At 32.9% G+C, this 25,213-nt stretch overlaps 1 protein-coding gene across 2 annotated transcripts in view; it reads left to right on the forward strand.

Annotated features, from left to right (window-relative positions):
• Window positions 1-250: 250 nt before the first annotated feature.
• The window catches only part of LOC140052679 (kelch-like ECH-associated protein 1), a 43,060-nt gene continuing 18,097 nt past the window's right edge, over window positions 251-25,213 (forward strand). The window contains exon 1 of one of the 2 annotated variants that reach the window (XM_072098360.1): window positions 251-316. The gene's annotated coding sequence lies outside the window, so the exon portion shown is untranslated. Of the gene's footprint in view, window positions 317-15,240; window positions 15,541-25,213 lie in introns of those variants that run through there. The other variant, XM_072098358.1, reaches the window with a different exon arrangement.

The following is a 25,213-nucleotide window of genomic DNA, read 5'->3' on the forward strand; positions in this document are numbered from 1 at the left end:
AGAGAAATATTATCTTCCTAACTTCAGGAAACGTCTAGAAAAGATAATCTGGAAAAGTTAGGAGCGTATTTCAGACAACTCTGCTTCAACTGAAGTAAAGTAATAACTTGTAGGTAGTGCGAATTCCCTGGTTTAATGTTTAAAGTTCAGATTTATACAAATGTGACCGCAGACAAGAAAATGAACATTACTCATACTGACCGTAATTTATTACAATATTAGATTTCTTGTAGATGATTGCACTTGTAGACAGTCAGTCAATATGTTGCTACTTGTCAGATTCTATTCAAACAAGATGAAGACCATTTATTATCAGGTAAGATTCATTTTATACTAAAGATGCTTGCAATTTCGTTGACAAAGCTACTATAAATAGTTTAAAGAAATGTTCAATTTAGTTTGCATTCATTTATTCAAGTAGTACAGTACATACTACAGGAGAATCAATAGTGTACATAGTAGTACCCCACTGTGTCAAAGTTCAAAGTAGTTTAGTGTAAATACAGCACCCAGTTTTAAAAACTTATGGTGTGATTGGTACAATTACTGTAAACGTCTGTTATAATCTTGATTAGAAGCATGCAAAAAAAGGATTAAAAATATTGGTACTGTATAGAACATTACAGAATGATAGCCACTCAAAAGGAGATGCGCACTCTTCCAAAACCGGGCATCCTGATGTCTGGTTCTAGGAAGTCCAAAGTTGCTTTGTTATGTGAACTATAAAAGCACCCCATTTCCTACCCCATTGCTTCATAAAGTTATGTTGTAGCAATGAATTAAAAGTGAAAATTGGTTATCTTTCACCAACCATACCGCCCTAAAAAACTGCTGTTGCATACTATACTATATTGGATTGTAGCTTAGCAAGGTGCTGAACTATTCAAAAATCACTTGAAAATTATATTACAGTTTTGTGTCTTTGTTTATAGTGCTATTAAATATTTCCATCTGTGATTCAAAGTTAACAGCCCTTTATGCAACTACATGTGACTTTTGCGCATTTGTTAAATTCCACTTTATTTTTAGCCTATCATTTTTTATTATCTAGACAATTTATGGTTTTGCTTGACTTGAATTCTTCTCCAGATATATAAAGTTGAAAATTTAAAAAATATTTTCTAACTCATGCCATCTGAAAGATTAATAACCATACATAACACATTTATCAATTGAAAATTCTGTCACTATTAGCCAATGACATCAAATCATGTTGATGTTCTTTGGAACACACTCATCTATCTTAAACCTCTGTCACCATAAATGGGACTTATCTAGACTATTATTCATTGACATAAAATCAAGTTGAAACTCTCTCAGACATATGAAAAACACTATGGAACATACACTATTTATTTATCTAGAATATTATCTAATAAAAAAAAATTATGTCATGGAACTTCTATGAAATGCCTGGCATACTCTATGAAACTTGTAACCATACATGGAACATTTTCAAACATATGGAACACACTCATCCATGTTAAACCTATGTCAAACCTATGTCACCATATATGGAACATACACTATTTATATCTAGAATATTATCTAATCAAAATCATGTCACGGAACTTCTATAAAATGCCTGGCATACTCTATGAAACTTAATTATAACCATACATGAAACGAATTGTGGAATGTCTTCATTTTAAGCTCTGTCAACACTATCAAACTAGTTTGACAAAAAAGTATGATGTGCCCAAATATGGTAGTGATATGATGACATTGTGTCCATATATGGGCACATCACATTTGTTGTGACATAAAGTTTGATAGTGTAGATAGAGTTTTAGTTTACTTCCTAAAATGTGTCTACTATGCATTTCACTCCCCTCTGAAACTTGAGTAAAATACACGCGGAATGTTTTTTCTATATTATTTGTCCATTCACGTAAGTCCTTAACATTTTGACTACTTCATCTCCGTGTGTAATTATGACAGAGCATCCTGTATGTGACAAGTACCCATAAATCTGTATGTGCTGAATATTGGCCTTGATATACTAATTAGCATAAAAATTGTTAATTACTAATTATGCTGATGACAAAAGCTTTTGTTATGTGATTAATGATTACAGTACATTTTTTGATTGTCACGGCTTAAAATAATTTAAAACAATGCAATAATATTGCTGACTAAATCAGCATAGCTTTTGCAACCTCACACAATTTGTTGTAGTCACAGAAGCTATCATGGCACCTATTTATGTGAGCATGTGTAGATACTCTATTGATTTCATAGTTTTAAAGTTTATGTTTCATGTTTAGGTTATAGTTTCTGGTTTTTACATATTGCAATTAGACATTAACTATGAACTATACTATTAACTGAATTATAATTTAGATTTTGTTTGGTAATACAATTTCTCGTTATTGTCCATAATTTTATTATTATATATGCAGTAATTCTGTCAAGGTCTGTCAAACTAGAACAGCCAAATTAGATTTTTCTACATATTTTTCAATTTATAAATGGCTGGCACATTTCCCAATTTACAGATTTAAAATATATTGTAATTTAAATGCAGAATAATTGCTTAACAATTTGTTCCATCCTCATAATTATGCTAAAAAAAGAAACATTTTTCTCAGTTTGTATGTTTGTATTTCGTTTAATCAAGATGTATTTATGGTTTAATGCAAATTATTTGGAAACAATCTAATTCTGTAATTTCCCTGAATAAAAGGTTATCCAAAAATTCTGGGAAACAAGTTTATTTGATGTATAAATAAATTGAAAATTTGTATTGACAAGTCGAGAGTACGGTAATTTACTTTGTAGCCTTTGGATAATGGCTTTAGATATTTGGATACAATACATTTATTGCTTTAAAACAAATACAATCATCCACATTGAGGACCCAATAAATTGTCCTAATAATAGCTGGGGTGCCCTCTGAATAGTTGTTGGCCATAGAGTTTAAACATATAATCTTTCCTTCATTTAGGATGAAATGTCCCCTTAATAGAGGATGGCCCTGAATAAGGGTCCCCTGAATACGGGTGTCTCAAAGGAAGGGTTCTACTATGTAAAATATCAATATTCACATTGACAACTTGACAAAATGTTGTATAATCATACAACCATTGGCAGTTGGTCCGTGGAGATTAGTAACACTTGCTTTTTCACACTTATTAAATCGGACCTTTCAACCTCACGTTGTCCAAACCATTCCCATGGTAATGTTACGATGTACTGTAACATTCAACATATAACTGGTGAATATTTATTGACACAGACAAAAGTTTGAGAATTACCAACTGTGCGAAAATCCCTGTAAACCTTAATTGACTGCTAATTGTGGCAAACAGGTGACGTTTCACGGCCTTGACGGCTCTCATACGCGGTAAAGAAATCTCTAAAACGTACGCTGCAACATAGAACATATGAACAGAGATGAAATCCAAGATTATGGACCAGATTTTCTTGGGTTTGTCAGCAATTTGTATTGAAAATTGGACATGATTATGCAAACTATTACTTGACACTTCTCGCCGGAACAGGAAATGAACGACACCGCAGTCAATTAGCCGCAAAACACCTTCACCGAACAATCACTTTTGTTCGACAACGTTTTTCGTGTCACTAGTAATCAATGACATGCGTATGCTAGCCTGTATAGTTGACTCACTGCCATTATTTGTTACCTGACCCTAAATCTTTTTGACGTGGGGCATGAGGGAGACGGCTGGACCATCTGTAATTGTTATCCCTTGGCGGATATTTCAAATCAGATAATGTGGCTGCATATGAAATTGATACTTCTTATTCGTAAGGATGATGGCTAATATGTCTTATCGGTCTTGATATGGCTGGTCAGTTGTTGATGTAATACACATATTATGCATCCATCACAATTCAACTTTACAACTGTATTCAATTGATGGTTAAATTAATAATATAATATATAAGTAATATTTTTTTAAAGTTATGAAATCAGATGTCAACACATTTCAAGTATTACCAATACTATACATGTTTGTTGTCTTAATACATCATGTTTTAACCATCGAGGTATAAAATTAGAATTTTATACCGCCATATTTTAACATTTTGATATATTAAGTGTTGTTGCAGCTATGAAGACCTATACTAATAAACTGTACCTGCAACAGCAAAGTAGATGACTTTAATCTATAAAGGTGGTGATAGCTTTAGTTGCAGAGATTTATGAAGGTGATAATAACCTATTGCAGTGACATGGTAACAGACTTGAATCAATGGAGGTTACAATATCTTAGTTGCAATGTTAACAGTTTTGAATCTATCAAGGCATTCATAACTACGTGTTGGCAGAGCAGACATTTTGAATCTATGAAGGTGATAATAACCCAACTTTCAGCATCAGGTCGACAGTTTGTACATTAACCAATGTGCTTGATTACTAGTGACAAGTTAGGTTACCTTTAACACATTGTAGGCCAGGATTTTATTAATCACACACAGCTATATTGTCCCTTGGCACAGACTATAGTGACAACAGTAAAATTGAGGATAATGACAGTACGCTGTATAAATTAGATCATGTTTGTTGTATCCTAGGCCTCAACATCAAACACTATAGTTGGCCTCTTTATAGTGTTTCTGCTTAATCAGCTTATTAATGTTTTTCATACGCATATAGGCCTGATCATGTGGTCATACTAAAGTCTGATTGATTACATTTTCACTTGTTGAAAATAAGTGATAAAATCATTTGTATATAATTCTGCCTACGTACAGTCTGTTAAAACTTTGTGTGCAATTTTCTTTTTATTGATACAGATAGAGATCCAAATCAATTTGAAATTGCAACGATCAGCATCTTTACATGCAATAGTTATACCAAACAATGCAAAAACAATTTAAGCAACTTTTAAAAACTCACCTCTTTGACAAACACTTCCATTTTCAATATTCAAAAATAGATTCCAGTAATTGATTTTTTAAATCTTGTTTTCGGTTTGTTTTATTATTAAACAATTAGCTTTAATCTGAAGAGCGTAGTGGCTTTATGTAGTGTTTACAAATTAATTATATTATTTTTATGCTACTCTGAATTTTACTCACATAGAGGAAAGCATTTCTCTCTCATTTGGTACAGTATTATGCAAACTATAGTAATGCAAACAGGATCTAGAATGGTGTACAACAGATACAAACAGATACAGCTACTTTGCCCATGGAGGTATAAAAGCCTCCTCACCCACCAATACAAGTAGCTTATTTATACACTCCTCTTTTGTTGTGTCTTCTTACCTCCTAAATTTGAAAGAGCAACAAGTTCATCCTAGGCTGAAAACCTTCGTTGTTGATAGTTGTTCCATAGCCGAATAAACTGCTTAAATCTCCCTCAGTGACAACCATCAGGTTAATCAACATCATGGCTTCATTCATGCTGCCAATTATCATTCTAATTTTCTGCAGTTGCAACATGCAGTCCTGAGTCAACTGATATTATATTTAGAATAACGTGTAGAACATATTTTTGTGAATGTCATGATGTACACAGTTTTTTCTGTTCTATTTTTATTTACTCAATTATATTCCTACAGTGAAGAATGACTATATTGTATGTTTCCTCCATGTTGTGACCATGTTTCCTCCATGTTGTGACCATGTTTCCTCCATGTTGTGACCATGTCTCCTCAATGTTGTTACTATATTATTTCCTCCATGCTACGATCACATTTCCTCCATGTTGTGACCATGTTTCCTCCATGTTGTGACCATGTTTCCTCCATGTTGAGACCATGTTTCCTCCATGTTGAGACCATGTTTCCTCCATGTTGTGACCATGTCTCCTCAATGTTGTTACTATATTTCCTCCATGCTACGATCACATTTCCTCCATGTTGTGACCATGTTTCCTCCATGTTGTGACCATGTTTCCTCCATGTTGTCACTATATTTTCATTCACTTCCTTACCACCAGTGCTCAACAGTAACTTTTGTATTGTCATTTTTTGCATGTATTGAAATAGATTTGAAGTTTTGTAGTCTCATTCTGGGAGTAACTGACCTAATTAAAAATTGTAGGATTTTTATATTTATAACAAAATATCCATTTTTAAATTAATCTATGTACTCTTAACTCTGTGGGATCTGTTTCTGCTGCGAGCAAGCTGTGTGACCTGGAGTCAACTACCGTAAAATCTTTAAACATTAGCTGAGCACATTTGACGTTTAATGTTTTTTGTTGACGAGAGCCCACCGATTTGGCTGGTTTTTTTTTAAACACAATCAATTTTCTTTCCAAATAACTATGGGGCAGTTTTCAAATGTACAGTGGTTTCAAACCTTCACATCATAATTTCTGTAATTTTGATACTCCATGTATGTGGATACAGTAGAAAAAAATATATGTATATTACAAACAATCAAAACAATTTTCGCTTGTAATGTATTCTTTAAATGGATCTCTTAAAAATTGTTTTCTTAATACATCATAGAGGACAGATGTAAACCAGTCCTAGTGCCCCTCACTAAAGGTTGGACATTGCTATCAAATTACAATCTAACCAAGAAGTGATGATATCAGTTGTAGGAATCAGATTGTCAAGAAAGGTTATGGAAAGGTATTACCCCATCTCTTTAAAGTGAAATGCTAGCGTCCTCTCACTACACATAAATTACTCTCAGGTTTTTTCATGAATAGACATTTTATGAATGTCATTGCCCTTCAACATTATCTCTATATTTTATTCATTACGCCTATGTGATCATCGACCTATAACCATCACTTTAATAGGCTATCATTACTCATATCACCCTTAGAAGGACAACAATAATTTGTGAGTACATGTCATAAATGTGAAAACAATATTCACATCATTCATCATGAGTTTGATAAAAAAAAAATTCCTTTAAAAAATCATCAAGAAATAAATATTTGTATATTCTTTTCTTTAATCTAATACCAGGTTCAAAAATCTTAAGATACTGTATGTAATTGTACTGTAATGTAAGATATTGTAACAAATAATGTTTACCTTGGTAAATGAATAAGTTTAAAACATTTCCATGTTGCCTTCATCGGAGTAACACAGTGGTAACTGCGGGTATCTTTATAAAGAGGTTTTTACACTGTGTAAAGCTCTGTCTTCAAACTTTATGTGACAACAAAATGTGATGTGCCCATATACGGACATGATGATGTCATCACTACCATATTTGGGCACATCACACTTTTTTTGTCAAACTAGTTTGATATTTGTAGACAGAGCTTGACAATATTATTAAACCATCACAAACTGAAGTAAAAGCATTTTAACTTAGTAAGATTATTCCATGAGATTGATGTAGAACATTGTTACGTTTGTGTCAAGGACTGATCCACTGAGCGTTCCCGTGAATGAAATGATAAACTACTACTACGGTATTTTTTTATAATATAAAATACTTTAATTTTAAAATCTTATTAATATTTATGATAGGGCTTCCCTGTGTTTACATCTGAATCAAACTGGTTTGACAAATCAAGTTTTTCACTTAAGCACTATCTTGACCTAAGCAGAATTACTGATAAATGCCAGTCCAGGTAAATGTTCTATTTACTGTAAATTTATTTATTCAAAAAAATTATTTTATTTACATAGGAAATGGTTTTATATTATTCATAGAAAATAGTAATCTAATATAAAGAAAATACAGGAAATGTTTGATTTCAGGAAAAGGGTGGAACCACTACAATGTTGTTATAAATGGAAAAAAAATCATGTACATAAAATGTTGTGTAAATCTTAAACCTAAGGATGTAATAGGGACCATGACAACGTTGTTCTACTGCAGTTACTGCAGATACCTAAACTAAATTTAAAAAAAACACTCTTTAAATAGTAGTGGTTAGGAACTTCTAGAAAGTCTGGTTTGTTTTTTTCCACTAGTCCAATTTCTGGAGAAAGACAACAGTTTATGAAATTATTCAGCAAACATTTTGGGCAATATACACACTATATTGCAATGACTGCCTCAAGCTTCTATATTTATTTAAAAACTTTTCTAAAATCTGTTATATAAGATTAAAATAGTGTAGTCTAATGTAGTTAATGCAGTAATTGCAGTATAATAGTTTATTACATGATCACTTAGTTAAATGATGAATTGAAAAATTGTATATACACATTGCCAGAACCATACTTAAATGTAATTGATTTGCAACTGTGTTTACTATGATGTGATCTTGTGTCATGAAGAAAGATAAAATCAAAATGTAATCATGAATAATAGAGCAATGGCATTAGTGGCATTAAATAATTTATAATAATTAAAGGAATATGGTTCAAACTTTTGCAAAATTAAGCAGCCTGGAGCTAACCCCAAAAAAACCTCTTTAAATAGTAGAGAAGTGGTTAGGAATTTCTAGAAAGTCTGGTTTGGTTATTTTCCACATTAGTGGAAAAATGAGCGAGTCATATGGCCGAGCGGTTAAGGCAGGGGCGCCGTTTACCGTACCTAAAGAGCCAATAACAACATCGGCAAGGGTTCGAGGCCGACTCGCTCCTAGTTCTGGTGGTGGAACAAGTCTTCTCGGATAAGGACTATAAACCGTAGGTCCAGTGTACACAGTTATAACCTGTGTGTACTTTAAAGAACCCAGTTCATTATTCGAAAAAGAGTAGGGGGTTACCCCGGTGAACTGGTTCACACAATAGCCCCTGTATCAGGGGGATTACCACCTATCTGATAGGACAGTGATTAATTCACTATTGGTAATCCTTGGCCACATTGCCTAAAGACATAAAATTAAAAAAAATAAAAGTCCAGTTTCTGGAGAAAGACAACAAACAGACTATTTCTTGTGTCATGATAATTAAAAACAATATGGATCGAGTATGCTAATTCTAAATTATTAAAATTGTTACTTGATCCATAGATCTATTGTAAATCTTGTTAACTATTTTCTTCTTGATGTAGAATATTAAACTTTATCAATTGAGATAAATTACATATTTAAATTTCTAAAGCCCTGTCTACACTATCAAAATTTATGTGACAATGTGATGTGCCCATATGTGGACATGATGATGTCATATCACTATCATATTTGGGTATATCACTTTTTTTAGCAAACATCATGACAATAAAACAAATAGGAAAAGACTTATCATTAACATTTTGACACATTTGCTGTTACATCAGCAGACTTAAAATTACTCTCGCTGGAAATGACATCAAATTTTAAAAATGAAAAAAAAAAAGAGTTTGAAACTTTGGCGTCATGGAGTAATGCTTTTCTTTATTATCGGCCACACTGTTTTAATCAGTCGTTTCCTGAAACACAAGAAATTGCAATTGTTGTTCAATTAACTAATTAAGTTTCTGAAATGCCTTAGTCACTTGCATGTTAATTACAATCTCTTAATTCTCAGTTGAGAATGTAATGTATCCCCTTGTGGCATAGCAACCCCTTCATTCTCACTTTCTATTGTTTTTCTCAACTTTTCAATGCCTTTTTTTTGGAACAGTTTTTCAAAGCTGTTTCAGTTTAACGTTTTGCAAATCACATTAATAAAATTTGTTTTGAGTTTGGCTGTTTGATAAAAAAAAAGAAATACTGTAAATGTAATGAAATTAAAATAATAATGAACATTATTAATTCATAATTGTTTATATATTTATTCTATTATTTTTAAATAAAATGTTTAAAACAATTTATAATCAATAACTTTATTATAACACTATCAATGTGAGTTTTCTGTCTTGTATTTGTTTAAATGTTATTTTGAATCTTTATTATAGTATCTTCTTGCATCTCATGCAATGTTTTAAATATTTTCTTTTTGTATTTAAGAACCAAAATGGAAATAAGTTTTTTTCTTAAACGTTCTTCTTTACCCAATACAAGTTTCAGTTGATTATTTTCAACCATTCTTTACTTTTGGGGTTTTCCCTCTTCTAAAGAGATGATAGAAATGAATGATTCTTAATTGATTAATTGACATCTGAGAGTATGCTAACTATGTGATTTCTATCTGGTTCATTTTGTATATCATGCTGTTCAATATTAGTTCTGCCAAGCTGTAAAAGATATATTTAATGGTTATATTGCATGATTAGCTTTTTATAAACATTTTTTAATTTTGTGCAACGCAAATCTTGTGACTTTCAGACATTTATAACTCTGCGGTCAAAATCCAAGTGCCACCCTATTTAATTGCTTTTGACATTGATTGAAGTTAAGCATCGGATTATTGAACAAAAGTTCAATTTAGAACAGACAGTAGGTGTACGCTTTGTATTTGTTGAATATTTATTTTGTTAAAAACTTAGACAGTCATTATTTGAACATATGAATTAAGCATTCTCTCTATTCAACAACTCATTAACATTCATTATTTGTATACTGATGTTTGGAAAAAGTATGTTTACCTCTAGCATGCAGTGTTTTCATGTTTCCACTTCATTTTACACAATGTTATCTTAATTATTTATTAAGTAAACAAATTATTAGGCAATCGTCCTGTCCTGCTTATACATTTAACAAACAATAGGGAACAACGAACTTTGGCATCTATTATTTACGTAAAACTATTTTTATGTGATTAACATCAAGAAGAATGAGGTCCTGCTTAATTTAGAACTGGTGGTAGGCGGAAAACAAGATGACAAACAGAAATTAAAGCACAATTGCACGTTTTAGAATTTTTAAACTGACATGTAATTTTGTTTTAATCTTCCATTTATCTTATCTCTTCTTTTTAATTTCTAATAATAATAATAGTTCATTCTTATATAGCGCATATATAAGCAAGCTCTCAATGCGCTGTGCATAAATTAAAATAGACAAGAAGTGGCAGTAATTTAAATTAATGAAAACCTTGAAAAGGAAAGAAAATCTATGGGGTCTTGAAAGAGTTTAGAGTAGTACACTGTCTGATTGAAATTGGTAGGGAATTCCACAGTGTTTGGAGATGCCACAGCAAAGCTCTTCAACCAATGTAAATGTCCTAGTCTAGTTTAATTACAATGAAGTTATTGACACTAGTACCTCTTCTGGTGTATTTTTGATTATGACTCAATAGATGTGTTATGCGAAGACTGTTGTACTTTATCTATCTCCCTCTTTCTTGAGACTTGAGGCCTGTTCAGACCTACTGTACAGAGTTATGCTTTCATATGATATGCAGCATGAACTCCAAAGGTTGAACCAGGAAAATATTGGAGGAAACCATTTCTTACGACACTTAACTTTTTGTATATTACTATTGCATATCCGATGGCGTTTATCATTACCAAACATGTTGAGTTTTTTTTAGTAATAAAGGAAAGGAAATAGACGAATTAATAATCAATTCAATTTGATAACTACTATGTTACTGTACTATTCAACATCAGGATACATATTCTCATAATGTCATCCTTTTTCCCCCAAACTTGTTGTACCTTTACAAATGATTGTTACTTGACGTCACCATCGTTCTATAGGAAGCTGAATTGGGAAATAACCTGTGTAATTTTAGATTTGGTACAACCATGTGAAATAATTAAAGTTTCATATTGTGTTATAGTTAAGAAAAAAACAGGATATAAGTATGAAAATAATTGAGGTAGAACGCAAATATTAGTGCTTTGATGGAAATAAGGAAATACTTCTTTATAGAATCCTTTTTTCCTTTTCATTTGTTACAGTATATCTATTTTTAGTATTCTTTAATTCTACATACGGTAACCACAGAATAAAATTCCTAAAACTATAATAAGCATTTGAGGATGTATTGTCCAGCTTATCCCTAGACTTTTTTTTCCACCATAACTTTTGTCAAGCTTGCTAGAGCATGCATATAAAGTAATTAGGCATTATTACACCTTATGGTCTTAATGGTTAGAACCCCCTTCACCAGCTAGAGCTAGTATGAAGTCTGGCACTATTACAGTACTGTATTACACTCTAGCCATGTCCAAATGACCCATGTTGACGTACTTAGTATGAAGTCTGGCACTATTACAGTACTGTATTACACTCTAGCCATGTCCAAATGACCCATCTAGACGTACTTAGTATGAAGTCTGGCACTATTACAGTACTGTATTACACTCTAGCCATGTCCAAATGACCCATCTAGACGTACTTAGTATGAAGTCTGGCACTATTACAGTACTGTATTACACTCTAGCCATGTCCAAATGACCCATCTAGACGTACTTAGTATGAAGTCTGGCACTATTACAGTACTGTATTACACTCTAGCCATGTCCAAATGACCCATCTAGACGTACTTAGTATGAAGTCTGGCACTATTACAGTACTGTATTACACTCTAGCCATGTCCAAATGACCCATCTAGACGTACTTAGTATGAAGTCTGGCACTATTACAGTACTGTATTACACTCTAGCCATGTCCAAATGACCCATCTAGACGTACTTAGTATGAAGTCTGGCACTATTACAGTACTGTATTACACTCTAGCCATGTCCAAATGACCCATGTTGACGTACTTAGTATGAAGTCTGGCACTATTACAGTACTGTATTACACTCTAGCCATGTCCAAATGACCCATCTAGACGTACTTAGTATGAAGTCTGGCACTATTACAGTACTGTATTACACTCTAGCCATGTCCAAATGACCCATGTTGACGTACTTAGTATGAAGTCTGGCACTATTACAGTACTGTATTACACTCTAGCCATGTCCAAATGACCCATCTAGACGTACTTAGTATGAAGTCTGGCACTATTACAGTACTGTATTACACTCTAGCCATGTCCAAATGACCCATCTAGACGTACTTAGTATGAAGTCAGGTACTGTTACAATGTTACTGTACACTCTAGCCAGGTCCAAATGACCAGCAAATCCTCCTTCCCCATCTATACCTACAGTAGTATGAAGTCCGGTACTTTTACAGTGTTACTGTACACTCTGGCCAGGTCCAAATGACCAGCAAATCGTCCTTCCCCATCTATACCTACAGTAGTATGAAGTCCGGTACTTTTACAGTGTTACTGTACACTCTAGCCAGGTCCAAATGACCAGCAAATCGTCCTTCCCCATCTAGACCTACAGTAGTATGAAGTCAGGTACTGTTACAGTGTTACTGTACACTCTGGCCAGGTCCAAATGACCAGCAAATCGTCCTTCCCCATCTAGACCTACAGTAGTATGAAGTCAGGTACTGTTACAGTGTTACTGTACACTCTAGCCAGGTCCAAATGACCAGCAAATCGTCCTTCCCCATCTAGACCTACAGTAGTATGAAGTCAGGTACTGTTACAGTGGTACTGGACACTCTAGCAATTAGGTCTCAATGATTATTTGGTAATTCCTCCATGACATATACTATGCTGTCAGAGTACAGTTACTGTAAGATATGCCACAACGGTGATTTTGTCAAACTAGTTTGACAAAAAAAATGTGATGTGCCCAAATATGGTAGTGATATGCCCAAAGATGGTAGTGATATGACATCATCGTGTCAATATATGGGCACATTTTTTTGTCACATAAAATTTGATAGTGTAGACAGAGCTTAAGTGTAGTTTAGTTTTTAGGGAACATCCTGGTTATTAGACATGAAAATTAAACTTAAAATGACGATAGCAAGAAGGAAATAAACCTAGATTGTTTAATTCATTTATTCCTTTCGATTCTTCTATTGATATCTTATTTAAATCTAAAATTTGTTTGAGTGCTTTCAATTGTTCTTATTGTTGTTCTTGTCATTTCCTCTTGTATGTATTCCATTGAGTGAGATCCTTGCTTTTAATGTGAATGAAATACATACAAAAGTACTATGCATCAGTATGTTCTAAAATAAATGCATGTTCAAATTTCCTTAAAATTTATTGAGTTACAGTATGTACTAATTTGAATCGTTTTTTCAAATTATACATTCAATAATTAATGCAAAATGTATAACTGTCAACCGCAGAAATACAGTTATCATCAAATCCAACCTGAAGCATACACCATAGAGATATTATAGTGAACTATAATATCTCTATGCATACACCCACTGTTTAAAAAAAAATAGCTTTAAAATGTTAGTGTTGGTTTAATTCTTAAAAGTTGGTCTACTTTAATAATGTACATTTCATTTGCCAGACAATGTGTACATAGTACATTAAAGTTCAAAAATCAGACCATTAAATTTATATATTTCCTACTGTAGTGTAGGTGCTATGTGGTTTACATCTTTAGCATTAGTCAAGGGAAATGATCACCTTCTATGGTTTAAAAAAAAAGTTGTTTGCTAAACGGAAAGTACTTCGGTGGTTGATATCATCACTTTAGAAAGTTTAATAATGCTTTTCAAACAGCAGACTTTTTTGTGTGTTGCAGACTTGTTGGCAGAGGAATGTTTTTTCATATGCAAAAGCCGGTTTAGTTTACAAGTCCTTATTTTATTTAAAAAGTACCTTTAGGATTTTATTCCAGCTTTGTGACCTATATGCATCCTTCTAAAATTATGTATTGGTTATTATTTAAAAGGAAAAGAAAATGTACTTGTTGTTAGAAATGTAACTTTGTTACGTGAGTAGCTCCTCATATAATATTTCCAAATTAAAATGCTTTCGCACACTGGTTTGTCAGGGTATAATGTAAAGTTCTCTCTACACTATCACACTTTTTGTGACAAAAAAATGTGATGTGCCCATATATGGACATGATGATGTCATATCACTACCATAATTGGGTATATCACTACCATATTTGTGCACATCACACTTTTTTGTCAAAGATATTGTAGACAGAGCTAGGTATACATAACCATGGAGTAAGGAACTCCATGACATAACCCATGGAGGTAATTTTACCTCCATGCATTGCATAACCACTGTATCTCTGAGGCTTGTACTGACTTTTTCCCGAGAATATACATCAATGTAAACATGAACAAAATTATTTATGTTAAAAGAAAAAAAATACCAATAAAGAATAAATTTTTTTTAAATTTTGCGATTTAATTTAAATTAATCACTCATATAAAGTTGATTAATTAGTAGTTAAATCCAGATTATATTTCACCTTCTTACCATATATAATTTAATCAATTACTTTAACAATAAACATTGACATAATAATTAGACGGAATACTTGTATTATTTGACAGAACACTTAACTTTTATGAATGGATTTAACAGACATGCTCACTTACAATAGATGTCCCCATCTTATAATGGAACAGTCCTCTAGCAACAACACAATAGGTTAGATTCAGTAGCAAATGATGACTATGCATAATTTCTGCTTTGAAGGTCACTGCAGTCACCCTGTTTGTGTTCTCATGCTAGCCACTAAGTGTGGGCACTTAAACTCAACAAAATATTGAAATTGTTATAGAATTCTTCACTTTCTGTTTTCAACTAATCTTCTTCACCCACTATCAGCTGTTTATAGACGACCAGAGACATCAAGAACGATTTGTAGTACTGAGTATAAACTCGCGTTCACTGTAGCATTGTATTGGATATCTTAAAAGCATAGCTGATTTGTCTTGGTATATTTGTGTTGTAATATAATATGATGGAATTTATAGACAAATGAACATGAATTTAAGCATTAAAGATGTTCGTTTACATAGAAACAAGACAGACTTTATGACAGATGCTGGTAAGTATAATTATGTATGGATTGCTAATATGTTGATTTGAACTCATGAATGATATTATTGTGAGTCATAAATGGTCTTTCCCTATTGCTATTACTGTTCTAGTATTTTTGCTATGGCGTGGTGTTAACTGTAGCATGGTATTTTCTTAGGAAAGGATGTGGTAATATTTCATAGTATAGTGAGAACCCAGGTTGTGAAATCGTAATTGGTTAAAATCAATTGTTCCTGGTATCAATGAATATTTAATTAAATCAATTGAAGGAAGACTAGCTCATTATTGTGGTTTAGGACGTGTCGTTGGGCTTAATATAAATATACCTGTAGTAACATATTTTCTATTCATAATGCACTCAATAGATACAAGACCGGCTATATTAGTTAATCATTATCCATACAGGTATTTATAATTATTCATTGCTAATGACCACTCTCACTGTTTTATATGATGGCCAAGTTAGATCGGTCATTTATCGGTTTTATTTTTGTCACAATAAAATCTCATGGTATTTTCTAGATGGTAGTTTAGTAAAAACAATATTATCAAAGGCGTAGCTGATCTATTCATAAGAAAACAAGGCTTCCTTTAATGTGTAGTCCTAACAGGCTCTTTGGGCCTGTTTCTGCTGCATAGAAAATAACCGGTTAAAATCGGTGTGAATAAATTAAAATCGGTGTGAATAAATTAACTCCATTTTCTTGGCAGCAGAAACAGGACAAATTTGGGGTAACCGGTTAAAAGGCAGCGCAAAATAACCGGTTAAAAACACCAATTTAAATCGGTGTTAGAACGCCGTTTAACCGGTTATCGCTGAGCAATTCTTAGCTGCAACACTAAATAACGGTTATTTGATTGACAGTTGTGACCCCGGGTCAGATACTACCGTCGCATACGATGTGTGTTTTCCTCGTGGTTTTGACAGTTGAACGAAGAAGTGAACATGTATGTGGATGAATGAAATCACAAGATATGTTATTCAGTTGTGGGGGGAGAGAAAGTACGGGGAAGGATGGAAGGCAATAGAAAAGAATCACAGATAATAAATAAGAGCATTTTTGCGAAAGTAAAATAGAAATTTGGGGTGGAGTTAAGCAATTTGAGGCGTTATTAGGTACACGCTCGCGAAGGGAATAAACACCAAAACGGAAAAAAAAGGGACTCAGAATGTTGCAAATACCTACCAAACGAGAGTAGATAATGGTTAATTAATTATGAAAACCCAAATTTTATAGCAAAAATCATCCGAATTTATGTTATAAACGATGAATTTAGCAACAAAAACTTAATCCAAACGAGCGTATTTATGGCACGGCCTTAGTGCCTTTCATAGGAGAACAATGAACAATCTTACTTTGATCGTTTTACATATAATTTGTTTAGAAAAACATCACATCGACCAAAAACAAAGGTTATCAGAGCCTTTGATAATATATTAAATATGATTTTATTAAGCATAGAAATGTGTTATTATTTATGTTAGTACATAAATATACGAAACAATGTTTAATACTCATTATTCTATTAAAGGCACTATGTGCGTGCGATAGGCCTATTCTATGACTTGGATACTCTCGTTTGATTTAAGTTTTTGTGGCTAAACTCGTCGTTTTTAACATAAATTCGGACGATTTTTGCTATAAAAGTTGGGGTTTCATAATTAATTAACAATATATCTACTCTCGTTTGGTAGGTATTGCAACATTCTGAGTCTCGTTTTTGTTTCCGTTTGGTTTTTTGTAGGACCGGGCTCGCGAAAGACAACAGTCGTTCACGTGGGAAGGGCCTTTGTTGAGGAATTAGGCTAGATAAAAATTATCCTAGGCGATCGGGCGCTGCACGACCCTCCCCGTGTTATTGAAGGCGCCATGAGAATTAATTTTATTAACGATGGTAAGTAGGCTTTACAAAAAACAAAACTTGTAGACAACATTTTATTATGTTAACATGTTTAAGATGGCGATATCACACACGTGTGTACTGACGTCGATGTAAACAAACAGCCAACTTACTACTTCCGTCTGAGTGTATTGCATTTTGGGTAATGATGACGTTTTGCTCGACGACCACCCATAGATTTAACCGGTTATTTCGGAGCACAAATTGAGCAGAAACGCGGTCTTGTTATTGTTATCTATTTTTAATCTATTTTAAAATAACCGGTTAAATTGCGTTATGCAGCAGAAACAGACCCTTTGTCTTAGCTAGGCTACCACGAAATTACTGGAATTTCGCACCTAAATTTTGAGGGTTGCTGACAAGAACTAATATGGCCATATACTGTATGCCATCTGTAAAGAAAGAGTCTGATACGTGCTGTGATAGAAATGGCTTTAGGGTGTCCGTTATAATTTTTACATTGTCTTACTAGGGCGCAACACAAGGACAAAGCGACAGCTACAGTAGTTTAGTGATCTGTTGCAGTGAGTGGCCAAGCGGTTAAGACAGTGGAACCGTAATACCATATTAACATTGGCAAGGGTAGCCTCACTCACTCCATGGTTCTGGTGATAAAACAAGTTTTTTCGGATAAGGACTATAAACCGTAGGTCCAGTGTACACATCTAACTCATGTGCACTTTAAAGAATCTACAGCAGTACATCTTTTGAGACGAGTAGGGGTTACCCCAATGTACTAGTATACACACAGCCACTGTCACTCATCAAGAGGGCCCCTTGATTTTCAGCATACGCTGTTTAGGGTAACCCTATAAATAAGGTGTAATAAAAAAAAATTTAAAAAATAAATTTATTGTATGAAAATATTTCTAAAAATTGTTAACTGTTGTTAAATCTCGATCTCACACCTCCCGCCCCCTCCCCCTCTGCTTATGTCAATTCTCTCACTTTATTATTCAAATTTTATAGATTGAACACTTCTATTTCTACACTAAAATCATTTTGCGGTTTACCACCATTTAACGGCTAATGATTAATCCTATAAATTGGAGTAATCACATTAGATTTTATTGTATCAAGAGGTTCCGTTTTTATTCAGTAATATTTTAAAACTGACCTTGCACAATAGATAGATGTCTGTTGTCATCATAGATACACAGCTGACCTACTTTTTCCTTATTATAATTAACTAACTTTTCACCTTTGACCCATCATGTCAGCAATACACCGTGACATGATGGATACAGTGCACTTTAAATATCTTTATATAATAATTTATGGTAAAAAATATGTTCAAACCTAAAACTTTTCTGAATACAGTTAACATTGTTATACTTTTTATCTAAAACGTAGGGGGAATAAATTTGATTATACATATTACATCCAAAAAAATAAATGCCTCCCTTGAATAAACGCTTCCCTCGAATAAACACCTCCCTAAAAAACTCTCTAACATTAAATAAAATCCCTGGGGTGTTTATTCGAATAAATACGTTATTTTATTTGTTATTTCTCAGGGAAATCATTCACATGTTTAACAATCCCATTGTATTTTCATTTCCAATAGTGCATGTCATTTACATATATTTGTTGAGCATAAGGAAAGTGATTTAGCATACAATACTGAACTTGTCAATATGGCACACAGTTTACTTTATGATAATAAGATGAATAATGTTGCATAGTAACAATTGTTACCATCCCTATTATTTATACCTGTATTGAATTTATACCAAAATAATAAATAACAAAATCTAAGTATAGGTATATAATGCATAACATGTAAGTTGCTTCTGTTTCAAAGAAATCGGAGTCTAAAAAGCACATGGAAAACCACCATTTTCACTTGAAAGTACAGTAGCAGTAGTAGTAATAGTAGTAGTAGTACAGTAGGTCCGTCGTTTCTACAGAACATACAACAAACTAATAGACGCCAACCGTACAAATTAAAATCTGATAAGTTAGATTTTTTTTTTTTCATTGTTTATTTCCGGAAAAAAGAATACAGAGTACAACATTCTCCATTAAATGTCTACATTATTATAAATATAAAGAAAAACAATTATAGCCTGGATTGACCTGAAAATATTTCAAAAACATACTGTAGGCCTATAATACTATCCTACATATTCATTAATCTATATCCAGATGTACATTGCATTGCAACTGCGACATGCATAACTTTTTTTGGATCACAGATTATTAACCTATGAAGTCAGAATTACATGCTGTGATTGGATGCTGTTGTTGAAGGTGGCCTATCCAGTTTCAGTGAATACCCGGATGGTTAAGGGCCCTCGATAAAACATAATGTACTGTACATTAATCATATTAAATATTCAAAGGTATAATATTAACTAAAAAATGATAAATAAACTTTGAGGTTGAAGTAGATGGTTGAAACTACTGTACAGTACAGTAAAGTCAATGTTAATTTGGAATTTTATTCAAGTACATACAGTACTCTAGTGTGTTTCTTCACTCCTACCTCAACACAGTTTTGATGGTGTGGACACATTGATTGACCTGACCTAGTTAGGTCATCTGTCCTTGCAAATCAAAACTCCCTATTATTGCTTTAATATTCAAGGAACCATTTTGAACGACTCTTTTAAATTGCAGTATACAGTACTAGTATTACGGTCTGCTGAAAGTCATGTGCAGAAGTAGAAATGTTTTGTAATGTTGTCTTTAAAAAGTCATTTAATATTGAAATCAGACATATGGCAGTACGCACTTGAAAGAGACTGTATTGATGGAGCAGCGTACTATGAACTGGTACTATACTTATGATGATGTTTTAAGTATCATCCTGTAGCACTTGAGTACAGAAACTAAAAGTGTGGTATACATGTACTGTATGCATTCCCGACGACGACTAAACTGCACATGGTTTATAGGTTCATGGAACTCTACGTACACTACCGTACACGAGTCAGTAACTTTTATGTTCGATAGGGCTTGTTATGTTTTTTTGGAGGGGGTTGTTTGCAGTGTTAAGCAAATTACCCAAGCCTAAACGGTACTACTGTAAACTACTGCATTCAGCTCTTTGTCTTTCTTTGTAATTTGGTTACCATCTTTTCTCAAACACCCAGGTTCTCTCCACAGTACTCCCATTTGCAAAGGATTATCAGTTGTTTGCTGTCCAGTACAGTACCTGTGATTGTGAGTTCACAAACAAAATAGACTTTGATTATTAAACACTACATACTGTATCGTTGATACCTGTACAATCATGCTGAAATAAGTTATTCTCCTAATATCAATTTATGACACATCTGTTTAACTACAGACCTTAATTGCTTTTTATGTTTACCAGTTCAGTAAAGTTTGTAGCATATTAGTTTGAACTATCGACTGTTTAAATACAGTATGTTAGGATTTCTTATCATAGATAAATAAAGCATTCACAGCTTATATCCAGACTAATCTGGATTTAGTTTAGACCATGAAGTCTTACGAAATGTACATGAACAAATTCTAGAAATAAGCGCAGTCATTTAAGTACGTTAGTGGTGAACTTAGACCTTGAAAGCTCTTCATGTTTGGTATTGGGCACTAGTTTTGAATCACTTTCATTTTTATAAGCATGTTCCAATGAGATGAAAAGTTGTTGGTCCTGTGCTGTATGAGCAATTTCCACTTTTAAAAACGCAACCCTTTCAAATTCACTAAAGTCTAATAGAAGTTCTCTCTTTGTGTATATGCTGCGAATACTCTAGATAAAATTACTTGAGTTCATCCCAATCCCAGATCTTATACAAACCCTTCAGGACCCAACAAAGGGTCCCCTACAGTAATATCAGGAGATTCCCCTGAATAGAAAGTTAGACATAAAGTATTTTCAATCATTAATTTAATAGGAAAGTGTCAGACTCAGATTTGACAGGAAAATATCTGAAAGGTATTATAACTCTCTTCAAGAGTCATACAGTGAATGATAAATATGCTGTTAATATTCAGGTAGAATTTGTCCTTTAATGTGCAATACCACTCGATTTAGGAAATCATTTGTCCACAACTCTAATTCATGTTTCCGACTCAACATTTCAAAGATAGTTGTTTTTTTTTATTCCTTCAGTAAATATAACTTGTTTACTTTATAGTTTTAATGTATTGTATTGATATTGTTTAATGTTTTATATATTGTATGTGTTTTTAAGCATCAAGGAAAACCAATTTCATGTTCGCCTTGTTGTGTAAAGATTTATCATATCTTATATTTCAGGAAAATTAATACAGTATTTTCAGATCCTTCTGCCTTCAAATTACTAATTGTCCCTGACTAATGTATTCAATATTGTATAATTTAACCATGACCGAATTTTAACTCTATTGCATGCCCACTCCTTTCTTTCTATCCACTTTCACACTATCTTTCTCGCCCACATTATTTTTTATGAATCCTTAGGAAAATGTCTTTCCTGAAAAATGACCACATCAACAATTTAAAGTGCTTATTTGTGTTTATTTTCCTCACCATTGTGGTTACTTGTCTTTCTTTAATTGTACTTAAAACTTGTCCTTGGTATTAATTCTATACTTAACAGTACTGTACTGTTGTTTACTTTATAGTCATTTACTGAAGGAGAGCAAAGAAATTAGTATGTTCAGTTCCAGATTCTTCTAACTTTTTAGAAAGGATTTGGAACCAATTATTTTCAGTTCAACTTTTTTTTTGTACACACAGTTTAATGAATTTTAAATTAACATCTAAAGTTCCATAAAATGGAAGAGTTGGCCATTTTATTGTACAGTAGCATTCAAATCTGTAGATTGACACTGGTATTAACATAATCATCAAGCTAGAGTACTTAAACCTCCTTGTTCAATAAATTCATTTTTTCTTCAACATTTCCCTATAGTACTAAAGTAACAAATGCTTTGTTATTCTATCTACTATATAGTACAGTAGGGAGTACCCTCACTTTTTTCTGTTTGCATATCATGTGGTAGGATGTCATAATGTGGTAACCCATAAAAGCAGAAAATTGTCATGAGCTAGGCTATTTTAGTAAGCTTATTTACTTTATTGATGGACAAGTATTACATACAGATATACAGTAGCATACCCTCTTTCAGATGAGACGTTGAGCCGTTGGTCCCATGTGCTACGTGGCTCATGTGCACCTTAAAGAATGCAGTACAGTCTTTGATTGTCTCCCGGTGTACTGCCCGATTCACCAGCAGAAGGATCCTACTGGTCTACAGACGTACATTAGTGGGCTATCCTTGGTGTGTATCAATTCTGCTGCCTTTGTGTGTACAGTTTTAAAACAACTGGAAAAGGGGAAGGGGTTCAAAGCTTTGAAACTTAGTTAGTTAGTTGTCTATTTAAATAGCTCTAATTATAAAGACTGCTCAATACTGTGTTATGAATATAAATGAATGATAATAGTATACAGTAACCTTAAACATATTTATTCATATTTATAACCACAAATTTATATGTGCTACCTGTAATCAATGTGGCAAGAATAAAAGAATTAGTAAAGTTTAAAAAGTAGCTTATTAAACTCATGGGATATTTAAAGATTTAAAATGAACAATAGAAGGGATATATCCTGAACGGTACCTATATTATGATAATCTAAAAAAATGGTTGATACAGTACAACTTAATAGAATGATTTAAACTGCAATGCTGTCCAAAAACTGTCATTCAACAATTGTGGACCAACAACAAATGTCTTTAGGAAAGGTTCTGATACCCTCTCTTTTTTACTTAATGCAATTTTCTGCAAGTAAGCACTTTTTCTAGGCTAATGTCATGATACAATAATTACCCTATATTCCTCTATGACTGATAGATTTGATCTTATATGCTTTAAGGCTAACAAAGAAAATATGACAAATAGTGTATTGGATCACTGACTACAAAATGGTTTGACCCGATCATACAGTAATAACAAATTTCCTGATAGGGTGTTGATGACTTGCTTGAATAAGGCCGCTAATTAGCAACGCTTCGTTTAACAGCTGACTTTTTTTATGTACAGGATTCGTATTGACTCGTCCTTTGAGAGTCGGAAGAACGAAAACATACGCCGCGAGGTGTGTTTGATTCGTTGATATCGCTGGGTGGTTATTGTCTAGTACCTGTATCATCATGTGGTTGCGAGGTTGGTTTACCCCTCATGCTGCTGACAAGTGTTGTACATTAAATTCAGGATGTGTGGCCCAGATAAATCTTGTTCTGTGTCAACTGGTCCATATTGATTATCAAACCCTGGTTATGTCATGTATTTTTTTTTTTAGCAAGTAAGTAAATAAAATTTAATAATTATACATCATTCAAAGTTTAATTTTATTTATTAATCATTTTTTTGGATAGGATACAATGTTTGTATCCTGCCATTTGTTTACCAGGTGTATGATACTGTATAGCACTACCATCATTTCTTAAATTAAAATATTTAGTAGGACATAAAAATAGGTCATTTGGATGTGTAATGAACGAAGGTTAGCTTTGCCAACTATTAAATCAATAATTTTATATTAATAATTTTATGCTATGCTAGGGAGCTATTCAGACCTGTTAATTGGTTATTATACTTTACTACTTGTATGCTAGAGGCTGTTCAGACCTACTAGTACTATTGATGTTAATGGATCATATTGTACACAGTGTACAGCTATATCACTGGAGATCTGAACTTAAGTGGGATTAGTGTAAACCATTCAAGTATATTATGAAATTTTAAGGTACCAGCATACAACACTAATATTGTATATACGAAAGGCTCCTTTTGGCTTCTTAAAAACTACAAACCACACCCCTGTCATACCATCTGCAGATGATTCTAAACATGTTTGTTGTTGAATTCGACACATTAGTTAAAATATAACCTCACTAATTACATAAAACCATATTAAATTCAGTTTATGAACATTTCAATGCAATGTTTGTAATAGATTATTTAAAATATTTGATTCCAATTGAAATACTGTAAGTTTCTAAAACTCTGACTACACTACTGTAGTTTGACAAATAAAGTAAGATGTGCCCAAATGGTAGTGATATGACATCATCATGTTCATATATGGGCACATCACATGTTTGTTGTCACATAATATTTGATAGTGTGGACAGAGCTTAGCTGTTTAGGCTTATCCTGTTCGGCCTATCTTTAATGGTTTTTTTATTTTATTTTCCATATAAATTCAAATGTAAAATATACAAGGAAATACCGGTTATTTATCAGTTTGTTTGAGGCATGAATACATAATAAGCTTATTTTACAAGGTAAATACAGACAAGAATACCTTTTGAGGCTTTTATTTTTGGCGGACACAATTTAGTGTACATACTGTAACTGCCCAATAGTACAGTACTGTCTATTGTTATAGTGTTTTATATTCATGAAATGGTACAAATACAAGATGAAAATTTGTTATACTTTCACTTAATGAAGTTTATGTACCATTTCACTCATATAAATTCATTACTTGTATACTGTACAGTACTGTAGGACCTTATACAATAGGTTCTATTTTCTTTGGGACTACATTAAAGTGTCCCAATTATAGGGTTGTTCCCTGAATACGATTTGACTTTATAGCATTAAAACATATATTTCCCCATGTTAGTTTCACAGGAAAGTGTCCCCTTGGTAGAAGTGTCTTCTGAATAGGTAATCTAATGTATATCCACAACAAAAATTGTTTCCATTCATATAAATTATGAAACGTTTCTTTTGTCGGTTTATGTTGAATATATTTATATACACAAATGAGATTTTTCAAATGCTAAATTCTGTCAGTTGATAAAGAAAA

The sequence above is a fragment of the Antedon mediterranea genome, chromosome 6 (assembly GCF_964355755.1).
Source record: "Antedon mediterranea chromosome 6, ecAntMedi1.1, whole genome shotgun sequence".
Taxonomy (NCBI): domain Eukaryota; kingdom Metazoa; phylum Echinodermata; class Crinoidea; order Comatulida; family Antedonidae; genus Antedon; species Antedon mediterranea.